Raw genomic sequence first — 9583 nt, 5'->3', positions numbered from 1 at the left:
AGGGAAAGATTCTGTAATTATCCCTATTTTACAGGCAGAGAACCCAAACATTAGAGTCTGGGTAAATTGCCCAAGTTTATCTAATGAGTAAGAGCCTGCATTTAAACTCAGACTGTTTGGTTCCACAACACTAGTTTTAACCACCAGGGCAATGATCTTTAATCCTGGCTGCACACTAGAATCACCAGGGGAACTTAAAAACAAAACACACTGATGCCCAGAATTCTCAAGTAAACCATAATTTCTGGGGGCAGGGTCTTGACATCACATACAGGGTTGTGATTGACGAAACTAGGCTATATTGTCAACTTAGCATACACTGAATAGTCATAAACATCTATATCAAACATCTGTACCATAAACATCTGTACAAAATCATAAATTAAAAAAAAACTGCTGAATAGCAAAATCACAGGATATGAAGACTTCCGATGTTTTCTCCAGTTTTACTCTCACAAAGAAAAACTGTGGCCTTCCTCTTTTTTTTAAACTGGTAGGCAGCCAGAAGGAAAATCAAAGAGGGTAGGGGTAAAAAGGAAAAGGTGACAGAGGAGTATCGAGAAAGGAAGGAAGAGAGAAGCTGAAACTGGGTTGTTGAAGTAACAAGACACTATCTACAGATGAACGGTCGGTAATATCAAAGGTATATTTGCAGAATGTTTCCTTTCAGTAATTGTACAAAGACTCCCTTGCCATTACAAAGCATTTTTATTCTTGGCAGATTGAAGAACGTTTTACTAACTAAATGCATCCCAGTAATATTCAGAGCTTAGGTTCAACATAATCATAAGTTGCCTTGTTATTACAGAGGTAAGCAGCCCCATTTAATAACATACTAAATGTATTATTCATTTATGTAACTCAGACCCGGGGATTGCTGCTGGGATGAAAATTGAACCATTCTGTAATGCAGGTGTGTGCTTACTTGAGTAAATGAACTCTGTATTTCTGCACAATTTTCTTCTGAATTTCGGGGACTGGTCTGGTAGGGCTAATGTGATGCCATTTTCATCCAGGAAATAAAATGGTTTCAGAATGGTTTTTAATGAGCATTTTTTAAAAATTACCAACAGTCTTCTCTGTGGCAGAATCCCAGAGGGATGGATTTGTGCTTTGGGTTTAAGCAGGACTCCTGCTGCTACAGGATTCAGGAAAGCCTGTGGCGATGATTGGTCAGAACAGCGACAAACAAAAGGAATGTTCTCTAGCTGATGATTCCACTGGTGATGGTGGGCCCATGCCTCCATAGCTGCTCACCAAGATAGAGTCACAGGTGTGCTTGGATGCTAAGTGATTAAAAATTTTAACCTGCCTTTAATTTGCATAGTGCCTTGCCTCTGAAACACGCAGGGAGTTTCTGATGCACGTTTCTGATACACACAGTGAGTTTAACTCACTGGGTTGCCATAATTACCGTGTGACACTGCTGGTCATTTTCTGCTACCATTGCTGGTAACAGAATGTCACCATTCTCCAGTGTCTGTATGGTATTTTTCTTCTTTCCTATCTGCCCTTATTTTTTTTTCACATCAGCGTACAGTCATAAGTATCTACAATGGACTTTTCAAAATACCAGATGGGGTGATGTTCAAAATGCTCAGACAGGGCAATGACCAATCAGAATGAGTAGGGATCTTAGTGCGGGAGCAGGGTTTGGGAGGTTTCCTGGTGTTCTAGGTATTAACCCATTCACTTCTGGATTGCCAGGAGAAGCAGGGACTCCAAGGATAGGGGTCAGCATAGCTGGGTTGGTGGGTGAGATGCTTGAAGGGTTTTGGGCAGTGGTAAGACCCAACTGTTAGGCAGATATTTCCACATTTAACCTCGTACAGTCATCCCAGTGTGAACCTCCTGATTATCAGCCTTGCATGTCTGGGGCACAAGGATGCTCTCTAGGAGCTTAAAGTTCACAGTCACACAGGAAGAAAATCATAAAAGGCATAAATGACTCCTATCAAGTAAATCGTAAGGATTCCTGTAAGAGCTTAGAGGACAGATATCTCACTCCAGTTAAAGAGGCAGTAGAGTGCAGTGGTAAAGAGTACATATATTCTAGAGACAAATTATCTAGGGTCCTAACTGTGTGGTCTTGAGAAAACTAGTTAAGTTCTATGAATCTTAATTTCATCTGTATATTGGGAATAATAATACCTTCGTTATTAGGGATATTCTGAAGGCAAATCATGTTAAGAACTTAGTACAATGAGTAGAACATATTAAGCACTCTCTAAATATGAACTTCTTATGATTTTACTATCATAGTCAGGAAAAGACAGGAGGTAGGCTGCCACTTAAAGTGTGGATAAGGGAGATTGGTTCAAGATGGCAGAGTAGAAGGACATGCTCTCACTCCCTCTTGCAAGAGCACCAGAATCACAACCAACTGCTGACCAATCATTGAAAGGAAGAGACTGGAACTCACCAAAAAAGATACCCCACATCCAAAGACAAAGGAGAAGCCACAATGAGATGGTAGGAGGGGCACAATCACAATAAAATCAAATCCAATAACTGCTGGGTGGGTGACTCACAAAATGGAGAACACTTATACCACAGAAGTCCACCCACTGGAGTGAAGGTTCTCAGCCCCCCGTCAGGCTTCCCAACCTGCGCGTCTGGCAATGGGAGGAGGAATTCCTAGAGAATCAGACTTTGAAGGCTAGTGGGATTTGATTGCAGGACTTCGACAGGACTGGGGGAAACAAAGACTCCACTCGTGGAGGGCACACACAAAGTAGTGTTCACATCGGGACCCAGGGGAAGGAGCAGTGACCCCACGGGAGAGTGAACTAGGCCTACCTGCTAGTGTTGGAGGGACTCCTGCAGAGGCGGGGCGTGGCTGTGTCTCACCGTGATGACAAGGACACTGACAGCAGAAGTTCTGGGAAGTACGCCTTGGCTTGAGCCCTCCCAGAGTCCGCCATTAGCCCCACCAAAGAGCCCAGGTAGGCTCCAGTGTTGGGTAGCCTCAGGCCAAACAACCAACAGGGAGGGAACCCAGCCCCAACCATCAGCAGACAAGTGGATTAAAGCTTTACTGAGCTCTGCCCACCAGAGCAACAGCCAGCTCTACCCAATACCAGTCCCTCCCATCAGGAAACTTGCTCAAGCATCTTAGATAGCCTCATCCACCAGAGGACAGACAGCAGAAGCAAAAAAACTACAATCCTGCGGCCTGTGGAACAAAAACCACGTTCACAGAGAGATAGACAAGATGAAAAGGCAGAGGGCTGCTATGTACCAGATGAAGGAACAAGATAAAGCCCCAGAAGAACAACTAAAAGAAGTGGAGATGGGCAAACTTCCAGAAAAAGAATTCAGAATAATGATAATGAAGATGATCCAGGACCTCAGAAAAAAGAATGGAGGCAAAGACAGAGAAGTTACAAGAAATGTTTAACAACACCTAGAAGAATTAAAGAACAAACAGACAGAGATGAACAATACAATAACTGAAATAAAAAATACACTAGAAGGAATCAATGGCAGAATAACAGAGGCAGAAGAACGGATAAGTGACCTGGAAGACAGAATGGTGGAATTCGCTGCTGCGGAACAGAATAAAGAAAAAAGAATGAAAAGAAATGAAGACAGCCTAGGAGACCTCTGGGACTCCTAGGTCCAGAGGTCTAGGTGTTTTCCATTAAATTAAATTAAATTAAATTAAATGCTGTTTTGCATTAACATTGACAATGTTAAAGGAAACAGCATTCACATTATAGGGGGTGCCAGAAGGAGAAGAGAGACAGAAAGGACCTGAGAAAATATTTGAAGAGATTATAGTCGAAAACTTCCCTAACATGGGAAAGGAAATAGCCACCCAAATCCAGGAAGCGCACAGAGTCCCATACAGGATAAACCCAAGGAGAAACACACCAAGACACTTACTAATCAAATTGGAAAAAATTAAAGACAAAGAAAAATTATTGAAAGCAGCAAGGGAAAAACGACAAATAACATACAAGGGAACTCCCATAAGGTTAACATCTGATTTCTCAGCAGAAACTCTACAAGCCAGAAGGGAGTGGCATGACATATTTAAAGTGATGAAAGGGAAGAACCTACAACAAAGATTACTCTACCTGGCAAGGATCTCATTCAGATTCAATAGAGAAACGCTTTACAGACAAGCAAAAGCTAAGAGAATTCAGCACCACCAAACCAGCTCTACAACAAATGCTAAAGGAACTTCTCTAAGTAGGAAACACAAGAAAAGAACAGGACCTACAAAAACAAATCCAAAACAGTTAAGAAAATGATAATAGGGACATACATATCAATAATTATCTGAAACATGAATGGATTAAATGCTCCAACCAAAAGACACAGGCTCGCTGAATGGATACAAAAAAAAAACCCCATATGTATGCTGTCTACAACAGACCCACTTCAGACCTATGGACACATACAGACTGAAAGTGAGGAGATAGAGAAAGATATTCCATGCAAATGGAAATCAAAGGAAAGCTGGAGGAGCTATACTCATATCAGATAAAATAGACTTTAAGATAAAGAATGTTGCAAGAGACAAGGAAGGACACTACATAATGACCAAGGGATCAGTCCAAGATGATATAACAATTCTAAATATATATGCACCCAATGCAGGAGCACCTCAATACATAAGGCAACTGCTAACAGCTATAAAAGAGGAAATCAACAGTAACATAATAATAGTGGGGAACTTTAACACCCCACTTACACCAATGGACAGATCATCCAGACAGAAAATTAATAAGGAAACACAAGCTTTAAATGACACAATAGACCACATAGATTTAATTGATATTAATGGGACATTCCATCCAAAAAACAGCAGATTACACTTTCTTCTCAACTGAACACAGAACATTCTCCAGGATAGATCACATCTTGGGTCACAAATCAAGCCTAAGTAAATTTAAGAAAATTGAAATCATATCAGGCATCTCTTCTGACTACAACACTATGAGATTAGAAATCAGTTACAGGGAAAAAAAACGTAAAAAACACAGGCACATGGAGGCTGAGCTCTACATTACTAAATAGCCAAGAGATCACTGAAGAAATCAGAGAGGAAATCAAAAAATCCCTAGAGACAAATGACAATGAAAACACCATGATCCAAAACCTATGGGATGCAGCAAAAGCAGTTCTAAGAGGGAAGTTTATAGCAATACAAGCCTACCTGAAGAAACAAGAAAAATCTCAGATAAGCAATCTAACCTTACACCTAAAAAACTAGAGAAAGAAGAATAAACAAAACCCAAAGTTAGCAGAAGGAAAGAAATTATAAAGATCAGAGCAGAAATAAATGAGCTAGAAACAAAGAGCACAATAGCAAAGATCAATAAAACTAAAAGCTAGTTCTCTGAGAAGATAAACAAGGTAGATAAACCATTAGCCAGACTCATCAAGAAAAAAAGGGAGAAGACTCAAATCAACAGAATTAGAAATGAAAAAGGAGAAGTAACAGCTGACACTGCAGAAATACAAAGGATCATGAGAGACTACTACAGACAACTATATGCCAATAAAATGGACAACCTGGAAGAAATGGACAAATTCTTAGAAAAGCGCAACCTTCTGAGACTGAACCAGGAAGAAATAGAAAATATAAACAGACCAATTGCAAGCACTGAAATTGAGACTACGATTAAAAATCTTCCAACAGACAAAAGCCCAGGACCAGATGGCTTCACAGGCGAATTCTCTCAAACATTTAGAGAAGAGTTAACACCTATCCTTCTAAAACTCTTCCAAAATATAGCAGAGGGAGGAACACTCCCAGACCCATTCTACCAGGCCATCACCCTGATACCAAAGCCAGACAAAGATGTCACAAAGAAAGAAAACTACAGACCAATATCACTGATGAACATAGTTGCAAAAATCCTCAACAAAATGCTAGCAAACAGAATCCAACAACACATTAAGAGGATCATACCGCACAGTCAAGTGAGATTTATCCCAGGGATGCAAGGATTCTTCAATATACGCAAATCAATCAATGTGATACACCATATTAACAAAGTGAAGAATAAAAACCATATGATGATCTCAGTAGATGGAGAAAAAGCTTTTGACAAAATTCAACACCCACTTATGATACAAACTCTCCAGAAAATGGGCATAGAGGGAACCTACCTCAACATAATAAAGGCAATATATGACAAGCCCACAGCAAACATCATTCTCAATGGTGAAAAACTGAAAGCATTTTCTCTAAGATCAGGAACAAGACAAGGATGTCCACTGTCACCACTATTATTCAGTGCATCTCTGGAAGTCCTAGCCATGGTAATCAGAGAAGAAAAAGAAATTTAAAAAATACAAATTGTAAAAGAAGAAGTAAAACTGTCACTGTTTGCAGATGACATGATACTATACATAGAGAATCCTAAAGATGCCACCAGAAAACTACTAGAGCTAATCAATGAATTTAATAAAGTTGCAGGATACAAAATTATTGCACAGAAGTCTCTTGCATTTCTATACACTAATGATGAAAAATCTGAAAGAGAAATTAAGGAAACACTCCCATTTACCATTGCAACCAAAAGAATAAAATACCTAAGAATAAACCTACCTAGGGAGACTAAAGAACTGTATGCAGAAAACTATAAGATACTGATGAAAGAAATTAAAGATGATTCCAAGAGATGGAGAGATATACCATGTTCTTGGATTGGAAGAATCAATATTGTGAAAATGACTCTACTACCCAAAGCAATCTACAGATTCATTGCAATCCCTATCAAATTACCAATGGCATTTTTTACAGAACTGGAACAAAAAATCTTAAAATTTGTATGGAGACACAGAAGACACTGAATAGCCAAAGCAGTCTTGAGGGAAAAAAATAGAGCTGGAAGAATCAGACTCCCTGACTTCAGACTATACTACAAAGCTACAGTAATGAAGACAGTATGGTACTGGCATAAAAACAAATATAGCTCAATGGAATATGATAGAAAGCCCAGAGATAAACCCACGCACCTATGGTCAACTAATCTATGACAAAGGAGGCAAGGGTATACAATGGAGAAAAGACAGTCTCTTCAATAAGTGGTGCTGGGAAAACTGGATAGCTACATGTAAAAGAATGAAATTAGAACACTCCCTAACACCATACACAAAAATAAACTCAAAATGGATTAGAGGACTAAATGTAAGACCGGACACTATAAAACTCTTAGAGGAAAACATAGGAAAGACAGTCTTTGACATAAATCACAGCAAGATCTTTTTTGATCCACCTCCTAGAGTAATGGAAATAAAAACAAAAATAAACAAGTGGGATCTAATGAAACTTCAAAACTTTTGCACAGCAAAGGAAACTGCAAACAATATGAAAAGACAGCCCTCAGAATGGGAGAAAATATTTGCAAATGAATCAACAGACAAAGGATTAATCTCCCGAGTATATAAACAGCTCATGCAGCTCAATATTAAAAAAAAAAACAACCCAATCCAAAAATGGGCAGAAGACCTAAATAGACATTTCTCCAAAGAAGACATATAGATGACCAAGAAGCACAAGAAAAGCTGCTCAACATCACTAATTATTAGAGAAATGCAAATCAAAACTACAATGAGGTATCACCTCACACCAGTTAGAATGGCCATCATCAGAAAATATACAACCAACAAATGCTGGAGAAGGTGTGGAGAAAAGGGAACCCTCTTGCACTGTTGGTGGGAATGTAAATTGATACAGCCACTATGGAGAACGGTATGGGGGTTCCTTAAAAAACTAAAAATTGGGGCTTCCCTGGTGGTGCAGTGGTTGAGAGTCCGCCTGCCGATGCAGGGAACGTGGGTTCGTGCCCCTGTCCGGGAAGATCCCACATGCCGCGGAGCGGCTAGGCCTGTGCGCCATGGCTGCTGAGCCTGCGCGTCCGGAGCCTGTGCTCCGCAACGGGAGAGGCCACAACAGTGAAAGGCCCGCGTACCGGAAAAAAAAAAAAAAAAACTAAAAATTGAATTACCATATGACCCAGCAATCCCACTACTGGACATATACCCAGAGAAAACCATAATTCAAAAAGAGACATGCGCCCCAATGTTCATTGTAGCACTGTTTACAATAGCCAGGTCATGGAAGCAACCTAAATGCCAACTGAAGGACAAATGGATAAAGAAGATGTGGTACATATATACAATGGAATATTACTCGGCCATAAAAAGGAACGAAATTGTGTCATTTGTAGAGAGGTGGATGAATCTAGAGACTGTCATACAGAGTGAAGTAAGTCAGAAAGAGAAAAACAAATATAGTACATTAACGCATATATGTGGAACCTAGAAAAATGGTACAGATGAACTGGTTTTCAGGGCAGAAATTGAGACACAGATGTAGAGAACAAACGTATGGACACCAAGGGGGAAAGCAGCAGGCGGGGTGAGTAGTGGTGTGATGAATTGGGAGATTGGGATCAACATATATACACTAATATATGTAAAATGGATAACTAATAAGAACCTGCTGTATAAAATAATAAATAAAATAAAATTCAAAAAATAAAGTGTAGGTAAGTTTTAGGCAGCTGATCAGGCATACAGGAGGACATGGAAGCAGAAAGAACAAAAGAAAGGAAGTACTTTCAAGAGGATGGAAAAGAGAAGTTTGGCAGAATGAGCCAGTTGGGAAGAACGAGTCCAGAAAAGTAAAACAAAGGCTTCTTTTGCAAGATCAGAGGATTTTTGACTTGTCCTCAAGAAAGTGGAATCCATGAAGGTTGTGAACAGGTAGGATAAATAATAATGTTAAATAAAAATAATTGACAGCATTTAATAAGCACTTGCTAATTGTCAGGGGCGTTTTAAGTGTTCTGTGTACATTAATCCATTTCATCCTTAGAACTACCCTGTGAGGTGAGCTTATTATTAATAACTGGCCTTGCAGTGATCCATAGTGTTCAAAGCACTTTCCCAGGCAGTATTTAATTTTATTTTCTCAACCTTGCTTTTAGGTAGTCATTCTTGAGATTTAGGGACAGAGAAAGGACTTTGGCTAGATTTCAAGGGGTTGGAAAATAATAGTCTGCAGGCCTGCACACTACCAGATTTTGTAAATAAAGTTTTATTAGAATCCAGATGCAATCATTCTTTCGTGCACTGTCTATGTCCACTTTTGTGTTACAACCAAAGAGCTAAGTACTTGTGATAAAAACTATATAACTTACAAAGCTAAAACATTTACTCCCTGACACTTTATGTAAAAAGTTTTGTCAACTCCTGGTCTAGAAGAATGGAAAGACCTTGGACTTTGATTGCTTCCATTTTGAGCTCTACCAATAGCTTCAAGCAGGTAGACTTGAGAAATCAAATATATGAATACACAAAGCTGTTGCTGTGGACTCCACACAAAAAAAGATGATGAATAGATAACACAGAAGTCTTAAAGGTTAGTTATTTAAAACTCACAGATTCTAATTTACTGTGAATCTGATCAATTGTATAGGATAAATTTGTAGGATAATTCTTTTTCTGTTTTTTTCTTATTAAAGCTAAAACAAGAAGAAAAAAGCAAAACAGTTGGAAGGATTTACTTATCTGTAGACTGAAGTCTCCTTAATGTGAGGTTTCAACTGTTTAGGCA

The 9583-nt window shown here is 39.2% G+C and overlaps 1 protein-coding gene across 3 annotated transcripts in view; it reads left to right on the top strand.

Annotated features, from left to right (window-relative positions):
- SORCS1 (sortilin related VPS10 domain containing receptor 1) overlaps positions 1-9583 on the top strand; it is a 275703-nt gene that overhangs the window by 182393 nt on the left and 83727 nt on the right. The window lies entirely within an intron of this gene.

This window comes from Lipotes vexillifer, unplaced genomic scaffold (assembly GCF_000442215.2).
Source record: "Lipotes vexillifer unplaced genomic scaffold, Lipotes_vexillifer_v1.1 scaffold916, whole genome shotgun sequence".
Lineage (NCBI taxonomy): Eukaryota > Metazoa > Chordata > Mammalia > Artiodactyla > Lipotidae > Lipotes > Lipotes vexillifer.
Note: the sequence above shows the minus strand (reverse complement) of the source record. Positions and strands in the feature narration are given on the sequence as shown.